At 36.7% G+C, this 7,022-nt stretch overlaps 1 long non-coding RNA gene across 1 annotated transcript; it reads right to left on the bottom strand.

The window, feature by feature from the left end:
- Positions 1-262: 262 nt before the first annotated feature.
- LOC134484327 (uncharacterized) lies at positions 263-6,819 on the bottom strand. The gene is made up of 4 exons (XR_010061728.1): positions 6,746-6,819; positions 5,124-5,712; positions 3,469-3,550; positions 263-446 (listed from the first exon to the last, which is right to left on the bottom strand). It is a non-coding gene; the product is annotated as an uncharacterized LOC134484327 (long non-coding RNA).
- Between the last annotated feature and the right edge of the window lie 203 nt (positions 6,820-7,022).

The following is a 7,022-nucleotide window of genomic DNA, read 5'->3' as shown; positions in this document are numbered from 1 at the left end:
GGAGCCAGGAAAGGGTATAACATTTGAAATGTAAATACATAAAAAATCCAATTAAAAAAGAAGGAAATGAGTGAGAAAAGGACAGGAGGCTAACCTCAAAGGAATGAGAGAGATTCTAGATGCTGGTTTAAGTTAAAGATTAAAGCATTTTTTTATGTATGAAAGGCAAGGGTCAGGAGACTATAGCATTTCATGTTTTTCAAGAAAAGTCATTGAAATAATGGTTCCATTTTCTTATATGAACACACAGAATCATTGGAAAGAAAAATAAACAGCTGGTTTTATTGGTTTTATTACTTAAAGAATCATTGGCATATCTTCCAACATACTTAAACCACTCTCAGAAAGATTTTTATGGGATAAGACAGCAATAGAGAATATTGTGTCAGTGTTGGGATACAGGTATCTTCCATGTATTTTCAGTCACATACAAACATCCATTTAACCTGGAAAAATATAAAATTATTAATTGATTGAATGAAATCCTAAGAATATAATTCCTTACATGAAGCAGTACTGTCTGTGTATGTGACTTTCACACTTATAATAATATTAGGAGATGAATTCATTTAAAAATTGTTAAAAGTGCTGTGGTATAGTGGTGGAATACAGCATCTAAATTCTTACTGTCTGGAATGGAATCCTGGCTCTCCATTATCTAATCGTAAAGCAAATAAGAATAGAGACAAGTGCCTCTGAGAAAACACTCACTATAAAAAATAAAATGCCCTTATACTTTGAAAAGAATACTATAAATATTTTAGATATTCTAATATGTCATAAGGATGATCATTTTATAATGGGTTCACATTGCCATACGATATATTTTATTTAAACTTTAAAGATCAAACATGTGAAGTTTTGTTTGGTCAGAACTGTTTTCCAGCTAGCATGCATTAATCTTCTACCTGACTTACTGCTTTAATTCTAGTTGACTAATTTTTATTGCAACCTTTTCCATTGTCAAATTTTTGTCTGCTCTGGAATAGCAACAACCATATGTGTGGGTGTGTATTTGTCAAATATGAAGAGCCAGAATAAATCTGATATGTCATGGTGAATGGAAATGCAACAATAGCTAAAGTTTACCAGATATATTTTGATATTAAGTACTGGCATAAAGGAAACTCTGTAGTACATTGATTTTTGCTAAATTGTTTGGAAATATTTTGAGATAAAAATGTAAAAGCATGTTATTTGAGAAAATGAGAATACCAAATTGCTAAAATGCCAGAAAATATAAGATACTTATTCTGAATTGCAAGGGAATGCAAAATCAAAAGTAACAAGAGTAATTTGATGGGATGGCTACTGTGTATGCAATATTTCTATGTCACAGAATTATACCCTTGCATTACTACTCCTTGGTACATTAAAAAGCAAAACGACCAAACTGCATTTTATTTCTTGTAGGACAGTTAAAAAAGAACCCAGAAGCTATCCTTTTAAATTATTTTAAAACTTATATTGCATTAGATAAATATCTCCTTTAATAAGAGTAGAATGACTTTTTTCTAAAGTACTTTGGCTAACTTGAGACATTAAAAAATTAATTTTGCTTTCTTTTTCCAAAAGCCAATACCAATGTACATGAAGAAAGTCCATCACCAGTGAGAAAGATAATTGCTGCAGTTCTTCAATAATCATTTCCTTAGGTAAGTGAAATTTTATCCAAGTGTTTCAGAATTAATCTAACTATTGTCATTTCCATCAGTAGATATAGAAGAAACAATGATGTAAAGAAATGGAATCCACAACTACAGTAAACTCATTAAAGGAAAACCACATCTGGAAGCTATAGGAACTTTTCCAAGCAATTCCAATTGACATTCTTACACAAACACTTTTTATAATAAATGTAGTAAACAAAATACTCCCATACAAAGAGTGAAATCTTTGGAGTTAAGTTCACAGTAAATTCAAACTTTCTCTCTAGATATAGAGTCTTATTAATTAATCTATTATTACTTTGGAAGGAATAAAAGAGAATATGGATTGTGTTGGATAGCAGGCACCAATCAGAAGCATCAACATCTTTGTGGTAATCTAATAGATATGAATTTCATTTCTTCCATGAATGTTTAAACACGATTCATCCCTTATAATATTCCCAGTCTCTTGATTTGTTTCTAGATATCACAGATCCCATAAGGGTTGGATTAAAAAGTGTTCATTATGTCATGATAATAAACTTAGTCTTAGAAATTCCTTATTTGTTGCTACTTCTGAATAAGGAAGTTTGAATCAGATCATGCTGCTTGACTGCACAGAGATGTCATCCTTCTCTAATTAGGATTTGCACACTTTTGTCCATAATACTGTGTCTTAGTGAGAGTTTCTATTGCTGTTATGAAATACCATGAACAAAGGGAAAAAAGAAAGTTGGGGAAGAAAGTGTTTATTTTTTTTTTTTTTTGTTCTTTTTTTCGGAGCTGGGGACCGAACCTAGGGCCTTGCGCTTCCTAGGCAAGTGCTCTACCACTGAGCTAAATCCCCAACCCCGAAAGTGTTTATTTTAGTTTACATCTTCTTTTTTTTAATTTTATTTAATATAATTTTAGAGTCCAGATTTCATCCCTCTCCCAGCCAATACTCTGACTGCTCTACATCCCTTACCTTCTCCCCTCATGCCCATCTGAATGAAGGTGTCCCCCACTCCACCCCAGTCACCCAGACCTCTCCACACCCTGGGGACTCCAGTCTCTTGATGGTTAAGTGCATCTTCTCTTGTTTCCAGACTCTGCACTCCAGCCTTAGAGGCCTCATATTAGCTGGTGCATGATGCCGCATTGGTGGCTCAGTGTCTGAAAAAAACACTGGGGTCCAGGTTAGTTAGCACTGCTGGACCTCTTGCAGGGTTGCTCCCCTCCTCAAATTCCTCCAGCTTTTCCCTAGTTCGACCACAGGGCTTAGCAGCTTCTGTTCATTGACTGAGTGTAATTGTCTTCATCTGACTCTTTCAGCTGCTTCTTGGGTCTGTCAGAAGGCAGTCATGTCAGGTCCGTTTTGTGAACATGACAAAGCATGAGTAATACTATCAGGAATTGGAGGCCTCTACTTAATGTGGTTCCCAGATATGGCGGGTCACTGGAATTCCTTTTACTCAGGCTCTTCTCTGGTTTTGTCCCTTTAGTTCTTTCAGACAGCAACAAATATGGGTCAGAGTTTTGATTTGTGGATGGCAACCTTATCCCTCACTTGATGCTCTCTCTTCCTCATGGAGGTAGTCTCTACAAGTTCCCTCTACCCACTCCCGGACATTTAACTGAGTCCTGTTAGTCTCTGACCTCTCAGGTCTCTGGAATATTCTAGAGCCACCCCCCACTCCAACATTTTAACTCCTGAGGTTGCCTGTTTTCATTCATTCTGCTGGCACTCAGGGCTTCAGTCCTTCTCCCCACCAATACCTGACCATGTTCCCCTCTTTCCCTTCCTGTCTCCTTTCTCACCCAGGTCCCTCACCCTTACCTCCTGTGTTTCATTTCTTCTCCCTCTCAGGTGGGATTGAGATTCCTCTTTGGCTGTTCAGCTTCTTAAACTTTTATTTATCCTTTATAAAAATTGGATATTTTTGTTTACATTTCAAATATGATACACTTTCCCAGTTTTCCAGTCATAAGACTCCTATCCCTTCCCCCACCAGTTCTTCTGTAAAGGTGTTCCCCCTCACCAACTACGCCCTATCCCAGCACCCCCTGACATTCCCCTACACTGGGGTTCCACCTTTGGTAGGCCTAACAGCTTCTCCTCCAATTGATGTCCAACAAGGCCATTCTCTGCTACATATGCAGTTGGAGCCCTAGTTCTGTCCATGTACAGTCTTTGAATATTGGTTTAGTACCAGAAAGTTATGGGTCGTTGTCACTGTTGTTCTTATGGGATTGAAAGCCCATTCAGTCCTGGTAATCCTTTCTCCAAATTTACTAACAAGATTTTCATTTGCTTTCCACTGGTTTGCCAAAAACCTTAACTTCTGTAGTTGGCATGCTCTACCTGGGTCTCTCAGAAAACATCTATATCCATTTCCTGGCAGCATCCACTTCTTAGCATCATCAATCTCATGTAGTTTTCTTGCAGATCTATCTATCTATCTATCTATCTATCTATCTATCTATCTATCTATCTATCTATCTATCTATCTCTATCTCAATATCTATCTACCTATATCTATATCTTTATATCTTTACTTATATCTATATCTATATCTATATCTATATCTATATCTATATCTATATCTATATCTATATCTATATCTATGTCTATATATGTGTATATTTGGTGGCTCCTACAGCTATGTGGTTAGGTGGAACTTTAAGATGGATTGTGTGCAACTAGGTAAAAAATGGAGAATAAGCAAAGGCCAATGCCTATCAGACTCCCTCCTGTTATTATGAACCTATTGAAGTTGAGGTTTCTCTGGACAACAAGTCAATCCTCTTCCTGACCATCTTCCTGATTCTTGTGTTTTACCTGAAGAAAGAATAATGGTAAAACATCCAAAACCCTTAAGTCTGGCCCAGGGAACACAGGATGATAGATATTATAGAACTGATATCTAATGGGACTAGAGATCCGCATTCTATAGTCCATGATTTCCTTTGCTTTACTGATGTTTCATAAATTTTTGGTAAAATAAGGATTTAGGAGTTTATCATTTGAATTAGGTACACAATATTTACACTGTTATATTCACTCTATAGCTGGGCAGCTTTTGTTGCTAATTCATTGCAAAAAATGGAATTGCAAAACAGAATTTTTGAGTAATCATATATATATATATATATATATATATATATATATGTGGTCTCCTATAAAGCAAAGTACAATACAAAAATGAAATACAATATTCAATCAAATAAATGCCTGTAGGGAAAATACTGGCCTTTGGGAAACAGAGAAAACCTAGGAAATTGAAGTGTATGTCACAGGAATGGACCTGGGAATAAAATTATTTTCCAGAATAAACTCTTCCACCCCATGTTCCTTGAACTTTTTTACCCATGCCGAGCCTCTGACTAACTTTCTCCATTCAGAGCATGAAACCACTAATGAAGAAAAAAGAAGTCTCTAGCTTCAGAGAGATGGAGTACATAAAAGTGTCTTCTGAGTCACAGGAGACATACCTGGAAAAGGCACTCTCAAAACTGGTCAATGTAAAGAAAGCTGTTTAGAGGTAGGCCATGGTGCTTCTCAGTGACATCAACATTAGGCCCTCCCTGAAAAATCTATTGTATCCTGGAGAGCCCTAGCTTCTTCTGTGATGTCACAAGTGTTGTCCGGACATCAACTGCACCTCAGATATTCCTTCAGTACCACTAGGGTTTACTAATTGGCCTCTAATGCATTATAAACAGCCATTTGAGAGGGAGAACACAGAGGATGAAGTGATCAGACATGGGGAGTAGGAAGCTGGTCTTCTGTCTTAGTATAAAAAGGGAAGAAATACGTGGTCAATGGGAAAGCTCCTTGAGTCTTGGGTAGGGGTTGAGTAGGTTTACTGAAGAGATAGCCTTGATCTGAGATTTCCACATATGGAATCAGGAGCTGGGAGCCTCTCAGAAGCATCTGGACTTCCTTGCTTGTTGTTTTTCTTGGAATTCAGATAGTTTATATAATTCATTTCTTTATCCCAAATGCCAGGTGTTGGGAACGGCACTATAATTTTTCCTGAGAGCTCATAGCTTTTACCGTTTTACCAAGAAGGAAAAGGTCCTAAGGAAGAAAGATAAGGCAAGTATTGTATTTGACATTCTCTAGCTCTGCCTCTCAGTAAATACCTATATCTGTTTCTTCTAATCACGCAATTCTAAAATTCATCAATCTTATCTAGTTGTGGTGGCTGATCTATCTATCTATTTCTATATGTATATCTATCTATCTATCATATATATATATATATATATATATATATATACATATATATATATATTCTATAGCTATGAACTTAGATGGAATTTTAACAAGGATTCTGGGAAACAAGGTCAAGGAAGTAGAATCCACAATTGACAGTGCCAAATAGATTCTCTCCAGTTCTTATGAACCTAATGAAGCAGAGGTATCAGTAGACCTCAAGCCATTCCTCATCCTGCACATCCTCCTGAATCTTATGTTTGGCCTGAAGAAAGAATCAAGTTAAAACATCTAAAAACCTCAAGTCTGGGAACACAATAAGGTAGATAATGCAGAACTGATATCAAATGGGACTAGAGAAACAGTGAATTCCATTGTCCATGTTGTCCTTTGCTTGCTGATGTCTAGTAATTTTGGGATGAAATAAGGATTGGGGAGTTTATCACTTCAAGTAGGTACACCATATTTACATTGTTATACTCATTCTATAGCTGGGCCACATTTGTGGCCAAAATCATTGCAGAAAATGGTATTGGAAAACAGAATTTTTGAGTACACATTCAGCAATATTTATAAAGTCCCATATCGAGGAATGTGCAATAAGAAAGTGAAATACAATATTCATTCAATTGACGGTCTGTAGGGAAAATACTTGCCTTTGGGAAACAAAGAAAACCTACAAAATTGAACTGTATTTCATGAAGTGTACTTGGGAATAAAATTATTATCCAGAAGAATTTCCTCCACTCCATGTTACAAGATCTGTTGTACCCATTCCAAGCCCTTCACTAACTTTTTAAATTCAGAGCATGTAACCACTAATAATCAAAGAGGAGTCTCCAGCTTTAGAGAGATGGAGTACATAAAGGTTTCCAGTGTGTCACAGAAGACATACCTGGAAAAGGGCACCATCAAGTCTGGTCAATGTAAGGAAAGCTGTTCAGCAGGTAGGCCATGGCAGTTCTCAGTGACATCATCATTAGGCCCTGCCTGAAAAATCTCTTGTAACCTGGAGAGCCCTGGCTTCTTCTGTGATGTCACAAGTGTTGTCCTGACTGCAACTGCCTCACAGATATTCCTTCAGTACCTCTAGGGTTTAGTAATTGGCATCTAATTCAGAGAAAATAGCAATTAGGGAGCAAAAACAAAGAGGATGCAGATATCATAAATGG

This window comes from Rattus norvegicus, chromosome Y (assembly GCF_036323735.1).
Source record: "Rattus norvegicus strain BN/NHsdMcwi chromosome Y, GRCr8, whole genome shotgun sequence".
Classification (NCBI taxonomy): domain Eukaryota; kingdom Metazoa; phylum Chordata; class Mammalia; order Rodentia; family Muridae; genus Rattus; species Rattus norvegicus.
The sequence above is the reverse complement of the archived record's forward strand: the minus strand, read 5'-3'. Positions and strand labels throughout refer to the sequence as shown.